Genomic DNA, 13,910 nt, shown 5'->3' on the forward strand with positions numbered 1-13,910 from the left:
AGACAGCGTCCAGCCGCTTCTTGCCAGGCAGGTGGTGGCACACAGAGAAGTGGGAGCGGGTAGGGGTGGCTGTGGGACACATCACACACAACCTCAGGCAGCTGCACTCACCATCTCCCTCTGATCCAGCTGCTTGAACTCCCTGTGCGTGCCAGAGAGAAAAACGGGCACTGCGAGGGGCTGATTCATGTGCCCTGCTGCAGACGCCCACTTCAGAAGAGAGCAATCACCCTCCGTTAGCGAAGACAGGCGCTTTTGTGACTCCCGAGGCACCTGCAGCAGGGTAAACGTTTACCCTGGAGAAACCTGTGTTTAGCCTGATAACTCCCCTGCAGCTGGGGAGAAGAGATGCATGGTTGAGGAGATAGGGACAGGGGGAGGGCACAGGTGGCGTTTCTTAAAGCTTCCATTTAGTGTGTCCTGCGGCGTGAATGGATGGGGTGTCTGTGCATCTGACAGATCGCTGGAAGACAGAGAGCAAAAGAGGTAGAGAGCCACTTCTGCAGCCGTGGTGTGAAGGTTTGGGTGAGCTGTGGGAAGGCGGCTGGACAGCGTGTGCCTTGCGGAGGGGGCTTGTCCCTGGCAGAGCCAGCCCTGCACGAGCAGCGCACGCCCCGGTGGCAGCCCGGCGTGGCTGACATCTGCTTCCCCCTGGCTCCCACAGGTGAGACCGATGGGGCCGTGTGGTGCTGGGGCATCCACAGGCACTGACTTCAGCAGGGTCAGTGCTGGCCTAAGAGCATGTCACAAAACCACGTGTGGGGTGGAAGCGAAGAGTTAGGGAGCAACAGCCTGGAGTTGCAAGGGCAAATGACAGCAGAAGAGAGCATCTGCTGCATCATCTGTAATGTCTGGGCAGCGCTGCTCAGGGAGTCTGGAATTAAACCAAAAGGATGTGGGTCTCCCTGGCAGTTTAAGTATCTTGTTCATAGAGGAGATGGTGTCTCGTTCATACAGCTGTGAGAAGCGACTCAGCTTCTCCATCTGTAAGTAAAAGGCGAATTTCCTGTAATGCTGTTCCCTGCAGCATCTCGGCTTCCTAGGCTAACACCCAAGTGCTGATGAGATCTGGTTATGTCTCAATTGAACTTTGTGGCAGTTTGACTTCATTTGGGGATCTTCCTGATGTAATTTGGGATCTTCCTGATGTCTTTTACTCTTGGAGAGAATTGAATGAAGTGTTTCGAACAATTCATATAGGAAAAGATTTTCCTTGATTGCTGCACCTGAGGTTTGCTCAAAGGCAGCAAGATCTCGGAGCTGGCCATGCCCCAGTGCGATGTCTGCCTGAGGGACAGCAAATGGAGTGCAGTGACCCTCAGCCCAGCACTTGCTGTGATCTGCGTGCCCGCAGGGCTGCTCTGAGGACATCTGGAGCTCAGTGCGGACCTCTTAAGCATCCATCGAGATGAGCACGGATATCGGTGGAGACCTCAGCCTGCAGCGCTCTCACGGCTCTCAGCAACAGGGATAGCACACGAGGGGGAGAGAAAGCACCAAAGGGATTTTTTTCATTGATTTCCAACTCTCAGCCTCCCAGTTTTGAAATTTGATCAAAATACTGAAAGTTGAGAATAATGCCATCAGCTGTATGCATGAGATGAGGACTCTAGTAAGATACTTGAATCTATGTTGAAAACCCCAAATTATTCTTTCCAGAGCAGGGTGGAAATGAAACATACGAAAAATAAAATGAAAGCATCTGATATTTTTGAAGTGAAACATTTCCACTCATCAGTTTGCAACAACTTTTATATTTAAAGGCTTGTTAAATTTCCTGTTAAGAAACCACACGCAGATCTTAAAATCTATCATTGAAAAATAATAACCAGCTCCATTCTGGGTCAAATAAATGTTTCAGTAAGAAAACACAGAGGTAAAGTTGTTTCTTTTTGTTAGAGTAAAAGACTTAGCTCGGCTAAAAAAGCATGTCTGCCAAAGGCTTGCTTGGTGCCCCTATTGCACAGGTCTGCACCTTTTCTCCCAAATTTTAAGCCCAGCCAAGGCAGCCTCTGCTACTGCCGCGCCTCCAGACAACTGCCAGAGAGGTGATGCATCACTGGGTAAGATAGACAGCGGGCTGAAATTGGCAGTTTGATTTACTGAAATAGTTTCAAATCAATTGTTCTGCTATTCAACTAATTCTTGATTGCAGTGTTACATGGATCAGAAAGGCCCGGAATAAATTATAAGCTTTGCTACATGTTCCAGGCTCTCCATTTCAGTAATCACATTGCAGCTGGCCCCACATCGCCAAGTAAGAGCTAAGATCAAACAATGATACCGGACACGAAATATCTTCTCAGGTTTAATACCGTAATTGCTCTGTTTTCAGGGCTTGAAATGCCTCTTCATTGGGCAAATGTGAGTCATCTGCCCCTGGGCACAGATAGTTGGATACATTTCAGCAGTACTTTTGAAGAACAGATCAATTTAGAAGGGATATTGTAACCTGGGAACCAGCCAAGAGACTTCTTCTATCTGTGATTGTGCTTGACACTCGTAATGAAACAAAATTCAGATCACCGCAATAAATTTCCAAACAGTGAGTCTTCCAAAAAAAAAATGCTTAGCATTTCCCACAAGACCCTACAAATTCAATCTGCATAAGCTCCAAAATAAGTGTATTTTCTACCTTAAACTAATACTTGGCAGGAACTTTCAATTGGCTCATTTAATTAAGCTGGTGTGCAGATCCCATTTTAATGTATTTAATGCTGCTAAAATGACAGGCATACTGATCAGGAGGATTGTGTTTTTTTATTTTTATTTTTTTATTATTATTTTTTTTTAATTTAGACTCGCTCACATTTCCTTCCCTGCTCACGTGACGTGCTGCCGCAAGCAGATGCCTCCAGCAGGTGACACAGCACCTCAACACAGCCAGGGGCACTGAGGGGAGCGGGGCACGAAACGAAGGAATGAAATTAATGCACGTCAATCAGGGCATCTCCTGCAGCAGGAAGGAGTGAGTGGCACACAATGCACTCAAGGAATCTCCTCTGCTGCCCAGTGGGAAATAGGAGGATTTGGTGGCCGCTTGCAGTGCTTTGAGAGCCCTGGCCTAAGAGGGTGGAACAGCTTCCCGCAGCTGGAGGGATTGCCCGCAGGAAAGGAAGGGTTTCAATCAACTTTGTGTGCTTCTGTGTCTGTGTGGCACACCCACGTGTACACACTGTTAGACATGCTGTTGTTCAAACAAATTTGGGGGCTGAAGAGAAATCCCTACGTGTCCGGTGAAAACGGGCAGAAGAGAAAGAGCTAAATTAGAGTTCTGCTGAAGAACTGGCGGGCTGTGGAGCTCAAGCACATTATTAGACCCTGGAAGATCTGCAGACGAGGAGCCACATGAAGCCAGGTTCAATACCTTTTCCTGCCCATCAGCTGATTTTTCTGTGCCGCTGCCTTTCCTGAGGCTCCTTTAATCCTCCCGGTTGCACTGGGTGGCCCCAGCTCAGTGGGGTCAGGCACTAGGTGCTGTACAAAGTCAGCACAAGAAACAGCCAGCAGGCGATGGTTGTCCTCGGGCAGAAAGAGGCCAGGCCGGGCACTTTCACAACCAGACCCTGCTCAAAGCACTCTTTGGATGAATCTCCAGCCCCAGCCTGCAGCCCCTGGCCGCAGGGCTGGGGGGGTAAGCAGCCTCTACCTGGCTCAGAGCCGTGCTTGCGCCTGCAGGGAGCATCTGCAGAACGAGCAGACTGGGAAGGGTTGAGATGAATCCTGTTGGAGCACACTGTGTAGAGCTTTGCACTGGAAGTGGTTAAAAATTGGTTCTTGTAAGTCACTGGAGTTGTAAGTAATTGAAAAGCGAATTTAATGGCAGCCTGCAGCTGTTAGCCCTGGGTATCTAGTGACACAGCAGAGGCTCCAGTGAACCTGGTGAGCTCTTGAGAATGCATATATATGTTTTTTAAAATTGGTCCTATCTGCAGGGAGAAATACGTGACTGTTGTGTTATCAATTCCCTTTCTTTTCCTTGCTTTGTGTCAGCTTTCTTTTCCTTGCTTTGTGTGATTACTTGGAATGATTTGGGGTTATTATTATTTTTACCTGCCTATCGTCCATTTGCTTCAATCCTCTGTCCTTACAGATATGATTTTTTTTTTTTCTTTCCTTGCTTTAAGTCTTGAAGTTAATTCCTTCTTCTCTCTCTGTGAGGATTTTCTTTCTGGCGCTTTTGTGTGCGTGACTATTTCATCTTTCCTGAACACCACTTTGGCATCATCTGAACCACTAAGCTATCTGCTGCCTTGCCATCCCCGGTCTCATCTGAAATCCTGCAGAAGGTGACAAATTACTCAGAGTCCAGCAGTGTTGCAAAGACTTAGGTTTTGGCTCAAGTCCTGTCTTTTTTTGACTGATACTTCCCTAAGCCCCCAGCAAGTGTGGTGATTGTGGATGGCAGAAGGAAAAGTATCTCAGGGTTTATATGATGCTTTCATTTCCAAATAGCTTATAAAGGATTAATAAATGATTAATAGGCAGTATAAACATGAGAAGCATAATTTAACAGGTGACTATAAGCATGTCTAGAAAAGGTATTGTGGAATATTATAAGCAACCTATTGACTGTTCGGGCTTTATACTAATCTGTAAGCATCGATTAGTTATTCATTAAGGTACCTATTAATCATTTAAAAACCTTTTATCACCTATTTTGTGAACACTTGACAGAAAAAAAACAACCCAAAATAGTGCATGTAAAAATAGTACTTTCTTCCACAGTCAGCCCTGGGAGATTTCAGAGCCAGAGCTGCCAAAATAAAACCCTAATCCTGACACCACCTTCGCAGAGACCTTGCTACTCTGCATGACGGCAGTGAGCTGAGTGTACACAGGTTTGGGCTCCCCACTGACCTGCTGCTGTATTCACATAAGAGATCACAGAATCACAGAACTGTAGGGGTTGGAAGGGACCCCAAGAGCTCAGCGGGTCCGACCCCCCTGTATGAGATGCTGGTTCTGCAGATCAATGCGGGACAGAGGGCAGTGGGTGCTGACTCCTACCCAGTCTGTTACGCACTTTTTCAGAGCATGCTTGTATTGAAAATGAGCAAGATATAGGGATTTTTTCCCCTCTACTTTAGGCTCACGATTATAATCTTATCCAGACTTTAAGCTGTAAACTGAGTCAGCGTTACACATAGAGACCGATGAAGCCAGAGTTTCAGCTTCCTCATCTCTGCCCTGCTTTATTCTAGAGTCAGTTCACTGATGAGAGCTGAGAGCAGTCAGGAGCTTCATTTAATGAACCTTCCCTACTGCACACACTTTTTTTAAATAATGCATTTAAAAAATCTGGATTAGGTCTTTTTAGATGTTTTTTTTTTTTCCTTTCATGCCTTGAGTTTTTCATTTCTTTACTAAAAAAAAAAAAAAAAAAAAAAGAAGAAACGTAAAAGCAGGACAAGTGGTGTTTGTTTTTCTGGAGGAAGAAATCAGAAATAACTCGGTGCAAGAGAAATACACAGAATTTGAGTGACAATCTCTATCTGATGCTTTGCTGTGCTGCCCGTTCCCCTCTGGACCCACGTTTTCCTGACCATATTCATGCATTGTGAGTGCAACATCCCTTGACTGCAGAGAGCTCATGCGCGGTGTTTTGTCATCACGCTGTGAATTCACCCCACCGTGGGGACTTGACCCCTCGTCCTGTACCACATTTGGAACACAGAGATAGTTTCCATCCCGAAGAGTTCAGCTGGAGACAACAGGTGAAGCAACACAAAGCACACAGGGGCCTGTGCAGGGGAGCAGTGGTACCTGCTATCCGATGGCTGCGCTCCGCGTTGGTCCTGCTGTGCCCGCTGCTTGGGCACGGCCGGTGTTTTACGGGCATTGCAGTAGCAGTGATTTACAGCTAGGTAAGGGAGGCTTCGCAGATTTGTGCAGAGGATTAACGTAAGAGAAACTTTCCTCTCTGTGGTCTCTTCTGGCCTCTGAGTGAGGGAAACATCAGCCACGTGCTCACCTCCCAGCATGCCCTTTGAGTGCTTTTCTCTGTTGGGACTTGCGTGGGCCAATTACCAGCTCCATCCCTGTGGAAAGCTGCCCCTTTACATTTCCCACTTAATCGATTTGGACAAAATCTCCCTGAAAATCCTGTTTCTTCTCTTGCTCTTTTCTTCCTAATGCAGTCTGCTCTAATACCTCAGCAATCCTCCTTCAGATCCCCGCGTAGCCCATTAGCGTGTTTGTACCGAAAGATTTCCTTCCTTTCCCGTAATGCAGAAGAAATAATTTCATGGTGTTTTTCCCCTCCTGAATATTGACGGAGATGCTGCTGAAAGTCTCTCTCTGTTCCTGCTTGTACCCATTCACACTTGAGCTCACACCCTTGTTATTTTGTGCTTAGGGTTCCCTGCTTCCTTGGCTGAGTGCTAATTGGCAAAAATTAAGTAGCAAGCACTGACATACCCCTCACACTCCGCACTCACTTCCCAGCTTTTCAGCCTGCTAGTGCTTCAATTAAGCCTCTTTGATGCGCTAGATGGCTCCGCATCACTTCTGACCCCATCTGCAGAGTTTCAGGCTCTCAGAGAGATACTTTTAGCAACCCCCTGTCATTTTTGTTTATTTAATATTCCCTAAATGCTGCAGCTCCTTGCGGCTCCCAGGGCGAAGCGATTTGATCCTTGCTCCTCTGTTCTGGTTGCTTGTGTTCGGGGCTGGGTGAGCCGCTGTGTCTGGAGGTCAGCCCGCATCTTTCTGTCAGTTTGCTGTTTGCGGGCCGGTTCCTCACATGAAGGGCCAGTGTCTGGTCAGAAACACGATACAGATTTGCAGCCTCTTCAGGGATTTTTCTTTCCTTTCCTTTTCACAGAATTTTCTAGGTTGGAAGAGACCTTAAGATCATCGAGTCCAACCTCTGACCTAACGCTAACAGTCCCCACTAAACCATATCCCTAAGCTATGATGAGGCTGGAGATGAGGTTGCTGCCTTTCAGCCTCATACCTGCTTATTCAGACCTCAGCTCCCCAGCTTTCCCTGTGTGCACGAGCCTCCTCCAGGCGTGTATTTGCAGGTAGCCTGCCCCCCTCCTGCTGCCTGGGCTTCGCATCTGAATTTCTTCCTCCCTTACAGCAGGATTATAAGCAAATAATCTGTGTGCCAAATGTGATCACAGGGGAATGCAGAGTTAGCTGCTCTGACTGATTTGGACAGTAAAGAGCCATAACCAAAAATGATTTCTTGCCCTGACCCAGATTCCTCTGGGAAGCATGTGTGCATCCATAGTTTTACAGTTTCCAGCGTTAAACAGGCCAGAGAGCAGTCGGGACGTGTTGCTGCAGCATGTGAGCCACTCAGACCATGGCGATTTATGAGCGTCGTGTAAGTATCGGGCACACACTATAGAGACAGATTGAAGAGAAAAACCGCCCTGCATGCCATATAGTTCTGCACTGGCTTAGAGTAGCTGTGTCGACGCCAACGGGACTCTTCTGAGGGATGGGGAGGATTTCTCTGATGCCCAAATGTAACGGGGCAGCTCCGTGGGGGTGCACCCCTGCTCTCCGCACAGCACATCTGCCTTCAGGCGTAGCTGAAAGCACATCTCATCTTTCTTGATATGTGCTGCGAGAGGTTCATCCGGCAGGGAGGACCATTGCTCACGCAGATGATGGGACTGTCAGACATGCCACAAAGTGCTCCCTGTCTCATATTTCACTCCTCTTGTTTGGCCGCGGTGCATCAAGAAGAGTTGCTCTCTAAGCCGTGCTGCTGGGAAGCCTTTTTTTTGCCTCTATTGAGCAGTCAATAATCTACTAAAATCAAAACTATCCATTTGCCTTGTTCCTATCAATATAACTCTCTGCTTTTATTGAATCTCTCTGTCGAGCTAGCTGGTGATTTGATCTTTGTCGCTGTAGCATCTGACTGTCGCACAAATATATATGGAGGACGTGGTCTCCTTGGCTTGCGAGATTTATCTGTCTCTGTTGGGCTGGTCAGTGGAGGAAGGAAAAAAAAAGGCACAAAGAAAAGAGACAGATGGTGTGAGATAAAGAGAAACTGCAAAGGCAGATCAAAGATTGATAGGGGAAGAAAGAGGAGAGGAAGGACTGAGCCAGGGAAGCAGCTGGAGAAGAAGCAGGCCCCGGGACTCGCTGACACTGCGGCAACAAAAAGTCCTGCTCAGGGCCAGGTCCTGTGGGGCTGGGCACTGCCTGGCGGTCAGGAGAGCTCTGCCCTGCCCCGAGAGCTCACTTGGAGGAAGAAGGGAAAGAGGAATTTCAGATGCCATCAGACAGTGTCTGAGGGGACCACTAACGAGCTAGCGTGGGGTCAGAGAGAGTGCGAGTGGTTTAAGGTAGCAGCTCCTTCCTGGGAAGCTGTTTAATCAAAAATATTGTATCTTGTCAGGAGTCAATGAAGCAAAGTTAAAGGAGGCACGGTGTGATGTAAATCCCCTCCTTGCCTGCTGGGAGAAGACAGGCCTGAGAACAGCCGGGCTGGGGCTGCCGCTGCGCTCGCTGCCAGCGCAGAAGCTGCTCTGGCATCGCCCTCTGCTCCACTGCAGCAAGTGCCAAAGCCTGGCGCAGCCCCTCACTGCTCATCACCGAGCTTCTCACAGCACAAACCCAGCACAAACCCCTGCTCCTTGGTCCCGGGAGGGCCCTTCTCCTTGCAGACCCCCAGCCCCTGCACAAGCAGGCAGTGAATTGCCTTTCTGACTCCCTCAAAGCCAGCCTTGCTTGGCCCTGCAGGAGCTGGGAAGGCTTTGGAGGTCCTTGGGGGGAGGATGTCTTCCCACCTTATGCTGCTGGTGAGTGGGACGTCCTGCTATCTCCTCCCGTCCCAGGTGGGCTTGTCCTCTCACCATTTCCAGGAACTAAAGCAGGATCAACATCCCTGTTCGACAGGCAGGGAACTGGTGGGGCCAGGAGTTCAGCTCTGAGGTTTGGGTAAGTCCCATGGAGAAGCCCAGCCTCTGGGTTATTCCTGCTGTCTCATCTCTCAGCATCTTTTGCTTCTGGCATGCCCCCACACCTTCTTTCTAACCCAATTTTGGGGAAATCTTCACAAATAGGCTCCCTTTCCTTTCCAAGTGACTGAAGACTTGTTAGGTAATTTGTGGGCCAGGATTTTTTTTAGGTTCAAGCTTTTTTTTTACTCTGTCACTCTTCAGGCCCTGCCATCCTATGGCAAAGCAGCATGCACGCAATTAGCAGGCACATTTCTGCCTTTGTCACCTGCTCTGAGTCCTCTTGCTTGGCTGAGCTGCTGAGATAAAACGTTGTCAGCTCAGGTGGTGAGATTCAGCCTCTAAGATATCTCGACACAGAGCATCCACAGTGGGGATGAGAGACGGTGTCATCAGAAGGATGTAAATGACATGGAAACCCAGCCCAGCGCCAGCGTCAGTGCTCTTTATCCAGCTCTAGACTCCAAAAGCTGCTCTGACAGCAGACTTCCCACACCAGTCCTAATCCTTCCACAGCCCCTGGCTGCCCTACAGGGACGGCGCTCCAGTCCCACTGCCTTCGTCAGACCATTTGGCAGAGAGGGGGTTCCAAAGTTTCTTAACAGATGCTAAGAGCTTCCTAATAGGAAATCATGACTAGATCATATTCAGCTTACATCTCACTGTCTCGGTCTAAAAATAAGTTTTACATCAGGCGTGATGGTTCTTAGCCCCAGCCAGCTGCCCTGTAGGGAAGTTTTTGTGGATTTTGCCCCAAGGCAGCAAGAAAGAGGTTAACCCGGGCAGCAAGTACCGAGCAGCTGGGAACGATGGAGGAAAAGCTAGCTAGTAGAGTGCAGTCGGAGGGGGAGCTGAGGAGCCTATTTTTCAAAGGATATAACCTTAGAAAGTCCAGGAAATCAGGCAGGACAGGCTTCCAGAAACAAATTCTCAGCAGGGAGCAAACTGGACTAGTTTCTTAGGTAATGCCAATGCAGTAGCATGGAGAGGAGTTAAACTTGCTTACGGAATCTCTGCATGCCTTTCATTCCTATCCCTGTCTATCCCTTGTTCTGCTGATTGGCTTCTGAGTTAATAACCCGATCCGTGTGATGAGTGGGAGGAAGCAGGGCACTGAGCTGGCAGAAAATATCTTTGTCATCTTCACCAGAGCCTCGGAGGGCTTCTGAGCCAGGAGGTGGTCAGAAGGGATCCGGGGCTGTCGAGGGGAGAAGATGAGACGTGCCCCAGCTGCAGGGGAAGGCTGGTGGCACTGCGTGCATAGAGGCAAGGGTCATCCTTCCCTTCTCTGTGAGCCAGCTGTGGCACTGCGTTCAGCTCTGCACACCTCATTATGAGATAGGTATTGACAAACCCAGGGAGTTCAAGAAAGAGCAGCAAAAATTATTGAGGGTAGGGGGAGTTCAAAGGTTTGATTAATGAGAAAAGATTTTAAAATCTAATTATGTGCGGCTTGGCAAAGTGACAACTAGGAAGGACATGATAAGCGGCTGCATATCGAAATAGAATAAATACCATGGATGGATAATATTAATGTTCAGTGACTCAAGGGAGAGTCTTAACAAGAGGAGAAATCTCGGTGGTTATCAGGAAAATATTCTTACATCTGCTGCATTTGGCAATAGGGTAGCTTACTGTGAGGAGAGGTGAAATCAGCTGGGAACTGTATCCCAGGGAAGCTGCAGTATGAAATATTGCTTGGGAAGCCATCCTGCGGTGGCCAGCCAGAGGCCAAGGTGTGGCATATGTTCTCGTCTATCCGTGTGACAATGCTATTCTTTTGCCATTTAGGTTCAATTTCAGTAACACCATCTGTGTGACAGCGGAGTCAGCTTCGTGTCAGATTTCCACTGGCTGTCAAACAATTCCATAGATTTATGCCAGTCAAGTATTTGTTCCTGTTCTTCCAACTTTTCTCCTTCAAATCACCGAGCGGATCCATCATTAAAATCATTCTAGCATTTTCTGGGTCCTAGCAAGCTGGGAGGTTCAATGGAGATCCAGCCTTTACCATAATAGCCCGGTTTAATGAATCCTAGTGCTGGAAATAACCCAGGATGTTCTTCAAAGATCTAGGCTCTCAAGCTATAGAAGAGCTTTCAAAGTGGACTCGCGTTAGACTTGTCCCCCTGGCCAAGCCGTGCATAATTGCAGGCAGTGTGAGGCTGTGGCAGGAGCCTGAGTGATCTCTGTAATGCGGAGCCTATTAGCACTGCCAGTCCCTTCCTCTGCTGAGCCACAGAGCCTGTGATGTCTAATAGCCTCTCTTCTTCCCTTCCTGGCAAAGGAGGCTGATAGTTGAGCTCCTGCTGGAGCATTTTTTGCCCTTAGCAGTGGGAATCTCAGCCCTGGCTAAGATGGCATCTATCGCGCTGAGAAAGGGAAATAACACCGGGGCAATCCTAGCACGGCTTTTGGGCTCCTGTAAAGCAGGCTTGGCAGCTGGAGGGGTGTGTGGAAGAAAAGCCGTGTGAGCGGCGAGTGCTCCGTGGGGCAGAGCAGGTCTGCAGGCCGGAATTTAACACCAGCTGCTATGAAACGATCCGAGCCGTGGGCTTTTGTCCTGCCTTGCGTGGAAATTGGCAGCAGTGAATTTGGATTTCGAGCCCTCAGCCGCGGTGTGAGGAGTCTGTAGCACATATTAAAGCTAATGGGGAGGGGGGGTGTCAAATCAGGGCTTTATCAGCATAAAAGAACTTGGAATACAAAGCAAAGTTAAGCACAAAGACTAAGGGGCTGATTCTAATTCATCAAATATCCCCACTGCTCACAGTCCCTAATGAAAACATGTGTAACAAGCCTGCAGGGTTAATTTTACAGGGGAAAAAAATTCCAATAAAGCTCCATGAGATTTTCACGTTAAATTAATGTAACGGATGCTTAAAAGCCTTTCTAATTAGGCATTGTTATTAACAGGAATGTCAGGTGAATGAAATCAACCTCTGAGCTGACATTTCACTTGTGTGAACTCCGAAGTTGGTGTTTAATCTGTAGCACATTGCAGCTGCATTATAATGCGATCGCGGGTTCAGCGCTGGAGCTGCAATGTGCGGGTGTTTCTGAGACACTTGAGCGTTTGGCAAGTCTTTTGCTGTTCCATCCCTCCCTGCCACGAAGCATTCGTTCTTCTGTCAACCTGTTGGGGGAAAAGAATCGTAAATAAAGCAAAGCAAATTTAAAAAAAAAAAAAAAAAGGAAAAAAAAGAGAAGAGAGAGAGGGAGAGAAGTGGTGACTTGGGGAGCTGAGCTGAGCAGCTGTGTGATTCTTTTTCTGGAGACGTATCCTCGAGGGACTGCCACAAGACGTCAGCTCTGCCGTGTTGTGGTAGGTGGAATTGGGCTGGCTTCAGCTCGATGTGACTTCCAGAGGAAACAGGGCTGCAGCTAGGCGTGAATCCACATGCTGCCACACAAGCTGGGGTTTCTGTCGGGAAGGCACTCACCCGTGTGGGTGTTACAGGGAAGCAGAGACAACACCCCTGCCCTCCTGTGCTGGCACAGCAGCTGGAGCAATGAATTCAGTGGGCACAGATCTTTCAGGTGTACCAAACCCTGTATGCTTCAGTGGAGGGTCCGGACAACTCCTGGCACCGTGCACACACCAGATAAGAGACAGAGAACATTTGGTACAAAAGAAAAGAGCAGCATGAAGGGTAGAGGAGAACTTCTTTCCCTAGGAAAGGAAGCTAGGATGAATGACTTACCCTAAATCCTTTCTTCTACCCAGCATCTGTGGGAGAAACAGGAGTTAGCTCAGGATGTCCCAATCCCCAAGGTTATTCCTTCTCTCAGGTCTCTCTGGTTGTGTATCCATGGGACAGGACTGCCCAGGGGTGTCTTCAGGTCCATGGGACATCTGCTCCACACCTCCCTCTTGGCCAGCTATGCACAAAGCACGCTCTGGCTGCCTCCAGCCAATTTTATACACAGGTGAGGATTCATAAACAGATTTTCCTCTTTTCTCCTGAGCTCTGCATGCACAGAGCTGCGTGACTGATCGCAGCAGGTTCCCGTTCTCATTTCAGCTGCAGTCACGCCGTGCTTGTGCCGTTCCTCCAGCTCTTCGTACAGAGGAGCTGAATACCAGGAGATGCTTCGCTGAACTGCCTTTTGTCATGGGAGTCTCGTACCCTGGCCGCTGAAATCTTTGGGATTTCACACATTATCTACCTTCACATTTCTGTAGGCCAGTTTCTCCTCATCTTTCTTCCTTCACCACCACCAGGTTCATCTCAATGTTGTGTATTTTTTCAGCTAGCTTGCTGCCCCTGTCCTTCCTGTGTTCCCACCTCTCCCATCTGCATCCTGCACCTTACATCCACCTTTATTTCCCCACAGCAGTTGTTTGGAGCTAAACATTCTCTGAAGAAGAGAAATAGCAGTTATTTGTGCTCAGTGTCTGGACCCTAATTTCTCTTCTCAACAAACTTCTTTTAATTAATGCCTGTAGGAATTTAATCTGTCTACCTTGTTGATACCTCTGGCTATCAGCTGCTGAAAGAGGTGTTCAGCATCTTATCGGCTCACAAGCATGCATTTGGCCTTATTTTGGCTGGTCTTCACTTCTGTGTTTTCCTAATGGCTTCCTTTAAGATTTATTTCTTATCTCTTCCCATAGCCAGTTCATGGCAAATTAAGCAGTGTTGGTCCAGGCCACTTCAATTTCCTTTAGCTTCAGTTACAGATAAATTATCCAAGCTATCTAGAGCGCACACCCTGCTCCGGGAGCCTCTTCCCTCCTGTTCCAGGGCAGCATTTGTGCTGCTCACCCCCGGGTCAGATCTCACACTGCCCTGCGGTGTGACCAGAGGGTTTTGCTGATTGTCCTGCGGGTTGCTCGAGGAGTATCTCCAGCCTCCCAGGATGCCCCCAGCATCCGTCAGTGGTGCCCATCAGCCCCCCCAAAAGCCTGGGATGAAGAGCAGGGGTGGGGTAGAAGGATGCTGTATTGGTTTGCAGGTGTAGGGAGAGAAGAACACG

The sequence above is a fragment of the Netta rufina genome, assembly GCF_964035555.1.
Source record: "Netta rufina genome assembly, chromosome: 21".
Classification (NCBI taxonomy): domain Eukaryota; kingdom Metazoa; phylum Chordata; class Aves; order Anseriformes; family Anatidae; genus Netta; species Netta rufina.